The sequence below is a fragment of the Crinia signifera genome, chromosome 3 (assembly GCF_055691185.1).
Source record: "Crinia signifera chromosome 3, ASM5569118v1, whole genome shotgun sequence".
NCBI classification, from domain to species: domain Eukaryota; kingdom Metazoa; phylum Chordata; class Amphibia; order Anura; family Myobatrachidae; genus Crinia; species Crinia signifera.
Window position 1 is genome coordinate 107,779,054 of NC_139219.1, and position 11,250 is coordinate 107,790,303.

Genomic DNA, 11,250 nt, shown 5'->3' on the forward strand with positions numbered 1-11,250 from the left:
ATTAATGGTAGAATCTTGTGGTTTAGTGGTAGAATTCCCACCTGCCAAGAGAGAGGTCTGGATCTGAAAAGGGAATAAACACCAAACAAATGTTGTACTAAAAGCATATGACTCTTAGCTTGGGAGTTTTATTTCTATTGACTAAGCTGGCCAGGCTTTGTTACAGTGTTGTAGCATCAAGGCAAGGCAACGCTTGCTCTTCAATCTACACTATTAAACCAAAGCAAAGTTTCCACATTCAGTAGATCCTGATATTCCTGCATGGTTTCACCCACTGATGTACACCTGAAACAGCGATATATTTTGTTAAAGAGTGCCTGGCTCTGTGCATTTTGGTGGTGCAGGTATAGAATTTAACATACAATGATTTAGTGGTAGAATCTTGTGGTTTAGTGGTAGAATTCTCGCCTGCCATGAGGGAGGCATGGATCTGAAAAGGGAATAAACACCACCCAATGTTGTGCTCAAAGCAAATGACTCTTAGATTTGGAGTCTTATTCGCTATTGACTCAGATAGCTAGGCTTTTTTACAGTGTTTTGGCATCATAGCAAGGCAAGGATTGCCCTTCAATTTATAAAACCAAAGCAAGGTTTCCACATTTAGTAGATCCTGAGATTCCTGCTTGGTTTCACACACTGATGTACACCTCTTTTAAGTTTCAAATAAAACACGTTTGGTTGTGTAGTGACAGAGATCTCGCCTGTAGAATTCTGGGAAAAAACACCGCCCAACGTGGGGCTCGAACCCACGACCCTGAGATTAAGAGTCTCATGCTCTACCGACTGAGCTAGCCAGGCTTGGTTACTGTTGTGTGACAAAAAGGCCACTCAAGCCAAGGAGTGCCCTACAAGCTATTAAAGTAGATCTAGGCTACCACATTCAGTACACTGAGATGCATGCTTGGTTTCACAAATTGAGGAAAATGGGTAAGTAACCGTGAAGTAAAATGTGAAACATTGGTTGTTCAGTGGTAGAATTCTCGCCTGCCATGCGGGAGGTCCGGGTTTGATTCCCGGCCAATGCAGTACTCAAGTTTTACTGAAATTATGGTATATTTTGTTAAAGAGTGTCTGGCTCTTTGCTTTTTGGTGGTGCAGGTATAGAATTCCACATACAATAAATTAATGGTAGAATCTTGTGGTTTAGTGGTAGAATTCCCACCTGCCAAGAGAGAGGTCTGGATCTGAAAAGGGAATAAACACCAAACAAATGTTGTACTAAAAGCATATGACTCTTAGCTTGGGAGTTTTATTTCTATTGACTAAGCTGGCCAGGCTTTGTTACAGTGTTGTAGCATCAAGGCAAGGCAACGCTTGCTCTTCAATCTACACTACTAAACCAAAGCAAAGTTTCCACATTCAGTAGATCCTGATATTCCTGCATGGTTTCACCCACTGATGTACACCTGAAACAGCGATATATTTTGTTAAATAGTGCATGGCTCTTTGCATTTTGGTGGTGCAGGCATAGAATTCAACATACAATGATTTAGTGGTAGAATCTTGTGGTTTAGTGGTAGAATTCTCGCCTGCCATGAGGGAGGCATGGATCTGAAAAGGGAATAAACACCACCCAATGTTGTGCTCAAAGCAAATGACTCTTAGATTTGGAGTCTTATTCGCTATTGACTCAGATAGCTAGGCTTTTTTACAGTGTTATGGCATCATGGCAAGGCAAGGATTGCCCTTCAATTTATAAAACCAAAGCAAGGTTTCCACATTTAGTAGATCCTGAGATTCCTGCTTGGTTTCACACACTGATGTACACCTCTTTTAAGTTTCAAATAAAACACGTTTGGTTGTGTAGTGACAGAGATCTCGCCTGTAGAATTCTGGAAAAAACACCGCCCAACGTGGGGCTCGAACCCACGACCCTGAGATTAAGAGTCTCATGCTCTACCGACTGAGCTAGCCAGGCTTGGTTACTGTGATGTGACAAAAAGGCCACTCAAGCCAAGGAGTGCCCTACAAGCTATTAAAGTAGATCTAGGCTACCACATTCAGTACACTGAGATGCATGCTTGGTTTCACACATTGAGGAAAATGGGTAAGTAACCGTGAAGTAAAATGTGAAGCATTGGTTGTTCAGTGGTAGAATTCTCGCCTGCCACGCGGGAGGCCCGGGTTCGATTCCCGGCCAATGCAGTACTCAAGTTTTACTGAAATTATGGTATATTTTGTTAAAGAGTGCCTGGCTCTTTGCATTTTGGTGGTGCAGGTATAGATTTCCACATACAATAAATTAATGGTAGAATCTTGTGGTTTAGTGGTAGAATTCCCACCTGCCAAGAGAGAGGTCTGGATCTGAAAAGGGAATAAACACCAAACAAATGTTGTACTAAAAGCATATGACTCTTAGCTTGGGAGTTTTATTTATATTGACTAAGCTGGCCAGGCTTTGTTACAGTGTTGTAGCATCAAGGCAAGGCAACGCTTGCTCTTCAATCTACACTATTAAACCAAAGCAAAGTTTCCACATTCAGTAGATCCTGAAATTCCTGCATGGTTTCACCCACTGATGTACACCTGAAACAGCGATATATTTTGTTAAAGAGTGCCTGGCTCTTTGCATTTTGGTGGTGCAGGTATAGAATTTAACATACAATGATTTAGTGGTAGAATCTTGTGGTTTAGTGGTAGAATTCTCGCCTGCCATGAGGGAGGCATGGATCTGAAAAGGGAATAAACACCACCCAATGTTGTGCTCAAAGCAAATGACTCTTAGATTTGGAGTCTTATTCGCTATTGACTCAGATAGCTAGGCTTTTTTACAGTGTTATGGCATCATGGCAAGGCAAGGATTGCCCTTCAATTTATAAAACCAAAGCAAGGTTTCCACATTTAGTAGATCCTGAGATTCCTGCTTGGTTTCACACACTGATGTACACCTCTTTTAAGTTTCAAACAAAACACGTTTGGTTGTGTAGTGACAGAGATCTCTCCTGTAGAATTCTGGGAAAAAACACCGCCCAACGTGGGGCTCGAACCCACGACCCTGAGATTAAGAGTCTCATGCTCTACCGACTGAGCTAGCCAGGCTTGGTTACTGTTGTGTGACAAAAAGGCCACTCAAGCCAAGGAGTGCCCTACAAGCTATTAAAGTAGATCTAGGCTACCACATTCAGTACACTGAGATGCATGCTTGGTTTCACAAATTGAGGAAAATGGGTAAGTAACCGTGAAGTAAAATGTGAAACATTGGTTGTTCAGTGGTAGAATTCTCGCCTGCCACGCGAGAGGCCCGGGTTCGATTCCCGGCCAATGCAGTACTCAAGTTTTACTGAAATTATGCTATATTTTGTTAAAGAGTGTCTGGCTCTTTGCTTTTTGGTGGTGCAGGTATAGAATTCCACATACAATAAATTAATGGTAGAATCTTGTGGTTTAGTGGTAGAATTCCCACCTGCCAAGAGAGAGGTCTGGATCTGAAAAGGGAATAAACACCAAACAAATGTTGTACTAAAAGCATATGACTCTTAGCTTGGGAGTTTTATTTCTATTGACTAAGCTGGCCAGGCTTTGTTACAGTGTTGTAGCATCAAGGCAAGGCAACGCTTGCTCTTCAATCTACACTATTAAACCAAAGCAAAGTTTCCACATTCAGTAGATCCTGATATTCCTGCATGGTTTCACCCACTGATGTACACCTGAAACAGCGATATATTTTGTTAAAGAGTGCCTGGCTCTTTGCATTTTGGTGGTGCAGGTATAGAATTTAACATACAATGATTTAGTGGTAGAATCTTGTGGTTTAGTGGTAGAATTCTCGCCTGCCATGAGGGAGGCATGGATCTGAAAAGGGAATAAACACCACCCAATGTTGTGCTCAAAGCAAATGACTCTTAGATTTGGAGTCTTATTCGCTATTGACTCAGATAGCTAGGCTTTTTTACAGTGTTATGGCATCATGGCAAGGCAAGGATTGCCCTTCAATTTATAAAACCAAAGCAAGGTTTCCACATTTAGTAGATCCTGAGATTCCTGCTTGGTTTCACACACTGATGTACACCTCTTTTAAGTTTCAAATAAAACACGTTTGGTTGTGTAGTGACAGAGATCTCGCCTGTAGAATTCTGGGAAAAAACACCGCCCAACGTGGGGCTCGAACCCACGACCCTGAGATTAAGAGTCTCATGCTCTACCGACTGAGCTAGCCAGGCTTGGTTACTGTTGTGTGACAAAAAGGCCACTCAAGCCAAGGAGTGCCCTACAAGCTATTAAAGTAGATCTAGGCTACCACATTCAGTACACTGAGATGCATGCTTGGTTTCACAAATTGAGGAAAATGGGTAAGTAACCGTGAAGTAAAATGTGAAACATTGGTTGTTCAGTGGTAGAATTCTCGCCTGCCATGCGGGAGGCCCGGGTTTGATTCCCGGCCAATGCAGTACTCAAGTTTTACTGAAATTATGGTATATTTTGTTAAAGAGTGTCTGGCTCTTTGCTTTTTGGTGGTGCAGGTATAGAATTCCACATACAATAAATTAATGGTAGAATCTTGTGGTTTAGTGGTAGAATTCCCACCTGCCAAGAGAGAGGTCTGGATCTGAAAAGGGAATAAACACCAAACAAATGTTGTACTAAAAGCATATGACTCTTAGCTTGGGAGTTTTATTTCTATTGACTAAGCTGGCCAGGCTTTGTTACAGTGTTGTAGCATCAAGGCAAGGCAACGCTTGCTCTTCAATCTACACTACTAAACCAAAGCAAAGTTTCCACATTCAGTAGATCCTGATATTCCTGCATGGTTTCACCCACTGATGTACACCTGAAACAGCGATATATTTTGTTAAATAGTGCATGGCTCTTTGCATTTTGGTGGTGCAGGCATAGAATTCAACATACAATGATTTAGTGGTAGAATCTTGTGGTTTAGTGGTAGAATTCTCGCCTGCCATGAGGGAGGCATGGATCTGAAAAGGGAATAAACACCACCCAATGTTGTGCTCAAAGCAAATGACTCTTAGATTTGGAGTCTTATTCGCTATTGACTCAGATAGCTAGGCTTTTTTACAGTGTTATGGCATCATGGCAAGGCAAGGATTGCCCTTCAATTTATAAAACCAAAGCAAGGTTTCCACATTTAGTAGATCCTGAGATTCCTGCTTGGTTTCACACACTGATGTACACCTCTTTTAAGTTTCAAATAAAACACGTTTGGTTGTGTAGTGACAGAGATCTCGCCTGTAGAATTCTGGAAAAAACACCGCCCAACGTGGGGCTCGAACCCACGACCCTGAGATTAAGAGTCTCATGCTCTACCGACTGAGCTAGCCAGGCTTGGTTACTGTGATGTGACAAAAAGGCCACTCAAGCCAAGGAGTGCCCTTCAAGCTATTAAAGTAGATCTAGGCTACCACATTCAGTACACTGAGATGCATGCTTGGTTTCACACATTGAGGAAAATGGGTAAGTAACCGTGAAGTAAAATGTGAAGCATTGGTTGTTCAGTGGTAGAATTCTCGCCTGCCACGCGGGAGGCCCGGGTTCGATTCCCGGCCAATGCAGTACTCAAGTTTTACTGAAATTATGGTATATTTTGTTAAAGAGTGCCTGGCTCTTTGCATTTTGGTGGTGCAGGTATAGAATTCCACATACAATAAATTAATGGTAGAATCTTGTGGTTTAGTGGTAGAATTCCCACCTGCCAAGAGAGAGGTCTGGATCTGAAAAGGGAATAAACACCAAACAAATGTTGTACTAAAAGCATATGACTCTTAGCTTGGGAGTTTTATTTCTATTGACTAAGCTGGCCAGGCTTTGTTACAGTGTTGTAGCATCAAGGCAAGGCAACGCTTGCTCTTCAATCTACACTATTAAACCAAAGCAAAGTTTCCACATTCAGTAGATCCTGAAATTCCTGCATGGTTTCACCCACTGATGTACACCTGAAACAGCGATATATTTTGTTAAAGAGTGCCTGGCTCTTTGCATTTTGGTGGTGCAGGTATAGAATTTAACATACAATGATTTAGTGGTAGAATCTTGTGGTTTAGTGGTAGAATTCTCGCCTGCCATGAGGGAGGCATGGATCTGAAAAGGGAATAAACACCACCCAATGTTGTGCTCAAAGCAAATGACTCTTAGATTTGGAGTCTTATTCGCTATTGACTCAGCTAGCTTTGCTTTTTTACAGTGTTATGGCATCATGGCAAGGCAAGGATTGCCCTTCAATTTATAAAACCAAAGCAAGGTTTCCACATTTAGTAGATCCTGAGATTCCTGCTTGGTTTCACACACTGATGTACACCTCTTTTAAGTTTCAAACAAAACACGTTTGGTTGTGTAGTGACAGAGATCTCTCCTGTAGAATTCTGGGAAAAAACACCGCCCAACGTGGGGCTCGAACCCACGACCCTGAGATTAAGAGTCTCATGCTCTACCGACTGAGCTAGCCAGGCTTGGTTACTGTTGTGTGACAAAAAGGCCACTCAAGCCAAGGAGTGCCCTACAAGCTATTAAAGTAGATCTAGGCTACCACATTCAGTACACTGAGATGCATGCTTGGTTTCACAAATTGAGGAAAATGGGTAAGTAACCGTGAAGTAAAATGTGAAACATTGGTTGTTCAGTGGTAGAATTCTCGCCTGCCACGCGGGAGGCCCGGGTTCGATTCCCGGCCAATGCAGTACTCAAGTTTTACTGAAATTATGCTATATTTTGTTAAAGAGTGTCTGGCTCTTTGCTTTTTGGTGGTGCAGGTATAGAATTCCACATACAATAAATTAATGGTAGAATCTTGTGGTTTAGTGGTAGAATTCCCACCTGCCAAGAGAGAGGTCTGGATCTGAAAAGGGAATAAACACCAAACAAATGTTGTACTAAAAGCATATGACTCTTAGCTTGGGAGTTTTATTTCTATTGACTACGCTGGCCAGGCTTTGTTACAGTGTTGTAGCATCAAGGCAAGGCAACGCTTGCTCTTCAATCTACACTACTAAACCAAAGCAAAGTTTCCACATTCAGTAGATCCTGATATTCCTGCATGGTTTCACCCACTGATGTACACCTGAAACAGCGATATATTTTGTTAAAGAGTGCCTGGCTCTTTGCATTTTGGTGGTGCAGGTATAGAATTTAACATACAATGATTTAGTGGTAGAATCTTGTGGTTTAGTGGTAGAATTCTCGCCTGCCATGAGGGAGGCATGGATCTGAAAAGGGAATAAACACCACCCAATGTTGTGCTCAAAGCAAATGACTCTTAGATTTGGAGTCTTATTCGCTATTGACTCAGATAGCTAGGCTTTTTTACAGTGTTATGGCATCATGGCAAGGCAAGGATTGCCCTTCAATTTATAAAACCAAAGCAAGGTTTCCACATTTAGTAGATCCTGAGATTCCTGCTTGGTTTCACACACTGATGTACACCTCTTTTAAGTTTCAAATAAAACACGTTTGGTTGTGTAGTGACAGAGATCTCGCCTGTAGAATTCTGGGAAAAAACACCGCCCAACGTGGGGCTCGAACCCACGACCATGAGATTAAGAGTCTCATGCTCTACCGACTGAGCTAGCCAGGCTTGGTTACTGTGATGTGACAAAAAGGCCACTCAAGCCAAGGAGTGCAATACAAGCTATTAAAGTAGATCTAGGCTACCACATTCAGTACACTGAGATGCATGCTTGGTTTCACACATTGAGGAAAATGGGTAAGTAACCGTGAAGTAAAATGTGAAGCATTGGTTGTTCAGTGGTAGAATTTTCGCCTGCCACGCGGGAGGCCCGAGTTTGATTCCCGGCCAATGCAGTACTCAAGTTTTACTGAAATTATGGTATATTTTGTTAAAGAGTGTCTGGCTCTTTGCTTTTTGGTGGTGCAGGTATAGAATTCCACATACAATAAATTAATGTTAGAATCTTGTGGTTTAGTGGTAGAATTCCCACCTGCCAAGAGAGAGGTCTGGATCTGAAAAGGGAATAAACACCAAACAAATGTTGTACTAAAAGCATATGACTCTTAGCTTGGGAGTTTTATTTCTATTGACTAAGCTGGCCAGGCTTTGTTACAGTGTTGTAGCATCAAGGCAAGGCAACGCTTGCTCTTCAATCTACACTATTAAACCAAAGCAAAGTTTCCACATTCAGTAGATCCTGATATTCCTGCATGGTTTCACCCACTGATGTACACCTGAAACAGCGATATATTTTGTTAAAGAGTGCCTGGCTCTTTGCATTTTGGTGGTGCAGGTATAGAATTTAACATACAATGATTTAGTGGTAGAATCTTGTGGTTTAGTGGTAGAATTCTCGCCTGCCATGAGGGAGGCATGGATCTGAAAAGGGAATAAACACCACCCAATGTTGTGCTCAAAGCAAATGACTCTTAGATTTGGAGTCTTATTCGCTATTGACTCAGATAGCTAGGCTTTTTTACAGTGTTATGGCATCATGGCAAGGCAAGGATTGCCCTTCAATTTATAAAACCAAAGCAAGGTTCCACATTTTGTAGATCCTGAGATTCCTGCTTGGTTTCACACACTGATGTACACCTCTTTTAAGTTTCAAATAAAACATGTTTGGTTGTGTAGTGACAGAGATCTCGCCTGTAGAATTCTGGGAAAAAACACCGCCCAACGTGGGGCTCGAACCCACGACCCTGAGATTAAGAGTCTCATGCTCTACCGACTGAGCTAGCCAGGCTTGGTTACTGTGATTTGACAAAAAGGCCACTCAAGCCAAGGAGTGCAATACAAGCTATTAAAGTAGATCTAGGCTACCACATTCAGTACACTGAGATGCATGCTTGGTTTCACACATTGAGGAAAATGGGTAAGTGACCGTGAAGTAAAATGTGAAGCATTGAATGTTCAGTGGTAGAATTCTCGCCTGCCACGCGGGAGGCCCGTGTTCGATTCCCGGCCAATGCAGTACTCAAGTTTTACTGAAATTATGGTATATTTTGTTAAAGAGTGTCTGGCTCTTTGCATTTTGGTGGTGCAGGTATAGAATTCCACATACAATAAATTAATGGTAGAATCTTGTGGTTTAGTGGTAGAATTCCCACCTGCCAAGAGAGAGGTCTGGATCTGAAAAGGGAATAAACACCAAACAAATGTTGTACTAAAAGCATATGACTCTTAGCTTGGGAGTTTTATTTCTATTGACTAAGCTGGCCAGGCTTTGTTACAGTGTTGTAGCATCAAGGCAAGGCAACGCTTGCTCTTCAATCTACACTATTAAACCAAAGCAAAGTTTCCACATTCAGTAGATCCTGATATTCCTGCATGGTTTCACCCACTGATGTACACCTGAAACAGCGATATATTTTGTTAAAGAGTGCCTGGCTCTTTGCATTTTGGTGGTGCAGGTATAGAATTTAACATACAATGATTTAGTGGTAGAATCTTGTGGTTTAGTGGTAGAATTCTCGCCTGCCATGAGGGAGGCATGGATCTGAAAAGGGAATAAACACCACCCTATGTTGTGCTCAAAGCAAATGACTCTTAGATTTGGAGTCTTATTCGCTATTGACTCAGATAGCTAGGCTTTTTTACAGTGTTATGGCATCATGGCAAGGCAAGGATTGCCCTTCAATTTATAAAACCAAAGCAAGGTTTCCACATTTAGTAGATCCTGAGATTCCTGCTTGGTTTCACACACTGATGTACACCTCTTTTAAGTTTCAAATAAAACACGTTTGGTTGTGTAGTGACAGAGATCTCGCCTGTAGAATTCTGGGAAAAAACACCGCCCAACGTGGGGCTCGAACCCACGACCCTGAGATTAAGAGTCTCATGCTCTACCGACTGAGCTAGCCAGGCTTGGTTACTGTGATGTGACAAAAAGGCCACTCAAGCCAAGGAGTGCCCTACAAGCTATTAAAGTAGATCTAGGCTACCACATTCAGTACACTGAGATGCATGCTTGGTTTCACACATTGAGGAAAATGGGTAAGTAACCTTGAAGTAAAATGTGAAGCATTGGTTGTTCAGTGGTAGAATTCTCGCCTGCCACGCGGGAGGCCGGGTTCGATTCCCGGCCAATGCAGTACTCAAGTTTTACTGAAATTATGGTATATTTTGTTAAAGAGTGGCTGGCTCTTTGCATTTTGGTGGTGCAGGTATAGAATTCCACATACAATAAATTAATGGTAGAATCTTGTGGTTTAGTGGTAGAATTCCCACCTGCCAAGAGAGAGGTCTGGATCTGAAAAGGGAATAAACACCAAACAAATGTTGTACTAAAAGCATATGACTCTTAGCTTGGGAGTTTTATTTCTATTGACTAAGCTGGCCAGGCTTTGTTACAGTGTTGTAGCATCAAGGCAAGGCAACGCTTGCTCTTCAATCTACACTATTAAACCAAAGCAAAGTTTCCACATTCAGTAGATCCTGATATTCCTGCATGGTTTCACCCACTGATGTACACCTGAAACAGCGATATATTTTGTTAAAGAGTGCCTGGCTCTTTGCATTTTGGTGGTGCAGGTATAGAATTTAACATACAATGATTTAGTGGTAGAATCTTGTGGTTTAGTGGTAGAATTCTCGCCTGCCATGAGGGAGGCATGGATCTGAAAAGGGAATAAACACCACCCAATGTTGTGCTCAAAGCAAATGACTCTTAGATTTGGAGTCTTATTCGCTATTGACTCAGATAGCTAGGCTTTTTTACAGTGTTATGGCATCATGGCAAGGCAAGGATTGCCCTTCAATTTATAAAACCAAAGCAAGGTTTCCACATTTAGTAGATCCTGAGATTCCTGCTTGGTTTCACACACTGATGTACACCTCTTTTAAGTTTCAAATAAAACACGTTTGGTTGTGTAGTGACAGAGATCTCGCCTGTAGAATTCTGGGAAAAAACACCGCCCAACGTGGGGCTCGAACCCACGACCCTGAGATTAAGAGTCTCATGCTCTACCGACTGAGCTAGCCAGGCTTGGTTACTGTTATGTGACAAAAAGGCCACTCAAGCCAAGGAGTGCCCTACAAGCTATTAAAGTAGATCTAGGCTACCACATTCAGTACACTGAGATGCATGCTTGGTTTCACACATTGAGGAAAATGGGTAAGTAACCTTGAAGTAAAATGTGAAGCATTGGTTGTTCAGTGGTAGAATTCTCGCCTGCCACGCGGGAGGCCCGGGTTCGATTCCCGGCCAATGCAGTACTCAAGTTTTACTGAAATTATGGTATATTTTGTTAAAGAGTGTCTGGCTCTTTGCATTTTGGTGGTGCAGGTATAGAATTCCACATACAATAAATTAATGGTAGAATCTTGTGGTTTAGTGGTAGAATTCCCACCTG

The 11,250-nt window shown here is 42.1% G+C and overlaps 13 non-coding genes across 13 annotated transcripts; 3 read left to right on the forward strand and 10 right to left on the reverse strand.

Annotated features, from left to right (window-relative positions):
* Positions 1-725: 725 nt before the first annotated feature.
* Positions 726-798, reverse strand: TRNAK-CUU (transfer RNA lysine (anticodon CUU)). Its single transcript has one exon. It is a non-coding gene; the product is annotated as a tRNA-Lys (tRNA).
* Positions 799-1,845: 1,047 nt separating this feature from the next.
* On the reverse strand, positions 1,846-1,918 carry TRNAK-CUU (transfer RNA lysine (anticodon CUU)). Its single transcript has one exon. It is a non-coding gene; the product is annotated as a tRNA-Lys (tRNA).
* Positions 1,919-2,074: 156 nt separating this feature from the next.
* Positions 2,075-2,145, forward strand: TRNAG-GCC (transfer RNA glycine (anticodon GCC)). The gene has a single exon. It is a non-coding gene; the product is annotated as a tRNA-Gly (tRNA).
* An 821-nt stretch (positions 2,146-2,966) lies between these two features.
* Positions 2,967-3,039, reverse strand: TRNAK-CUU (transfer RNA lysine (anticodon CUU)). Its single transcript has one exon. It is a non-coding gene; the product is annotated as a tRNA-Lys (tRNA).
* A 1,048-nt stretch (positions 3,040-4,087) lies between these two features.
* TRNAK-CUU (transfer RNA lysine (anticodon CUU)) lies at positions 4,088-4,160 on the reverse strand. The gene has a single exon. It is a non-coding gene; the product is annotated as a tRNA-Lys (tRNA).
* Positions 4,161-5,207: 1,047 nt separating this feature from the next.
* Positions 5,208-5,280, reverse strand: TRNAK-CUU (transfer RNA lysine (anticodon CUU)). The gene has a single exon. It is a non-coding gene; the product is annotated as a tRNA-Lys (tRNA).
* Positions 5,281-5,436: 156 nt separating this feature from the next.
* TRNAG-GCC (transfer RNA glycine (anticodon GCC)) lies at positions 5,437-5,507 on the forward strand. Its single transcript has one exon. It is a non-coding gene; the product is annotated as a tRNA-Gly (tRNA).
* Positions 5,508-6,328: 821 nt separating this feature from the next.
* On the reverse strand, positions 6,329-6,401 carry TRNAK-CUU (transfer RNA lysine (anticodon CUU)). The gene has a single exon. It is a non-coding gene; the product is annotated as a tRNA-Lys (tRNA).
* Positions 6,402-7,449: 1,048 nt separating this feature from the next.
* On the reverse strand, positions 7,450-7,522 carry TRNAK-CUU (transfer RNA lysine (anticodon CUU)). Its single transcript has one exon. It is a non-coding gene; the product is annotated as a tRNA-Lys (tRNA).
* A 1,047-nt stretch (positions 7,523-8,569) lies between these two features.
* Positions 8,570-8,642, reverse strand: TRNAK-CUU (transfer RNA lysine (anticodon CUU)). The gene has a single exon. It is a non-coding gene; the product is annotated as a tRNA-Lys (tRNA).
* A 1,048-nt stretch (positions 8,643-9,690) lies between these two features.
* TRNAK-CUU (transfer RNA lysine (anticodon CUU)) lies at positions 9,691-9,763 on the reverse strand. Its single transcript has one exon. It is a non-coding gene; the product is annotated as a tRNA-Lys (tRNA).
* A 1,047-nt stretch (positions 9,764-10,810) lies between these two features.
* On the reverse strand, positions 10,811-10,883 carry TRNAK-CUU (transfer RNA lysine (anticodon CUU)). Its single transcript has one exon. It is a non-coding gene; the product is annotated as a tRNA-Lys (tRNA).
* A 156-nt stretch (positions 10,884-11,039) lies between these two features.
* TRNAG-GCC (transfer RNA glycine (anticodon GCC)) lies at positions 11,040-11,110 on the forward strand. Its single transcript has one exon. It is a non-coding gene; the product is annotated as a tRNA-Gly (tRNA).
* Positions 11,111-11,250: the final 140 nt, after the last annotated feature.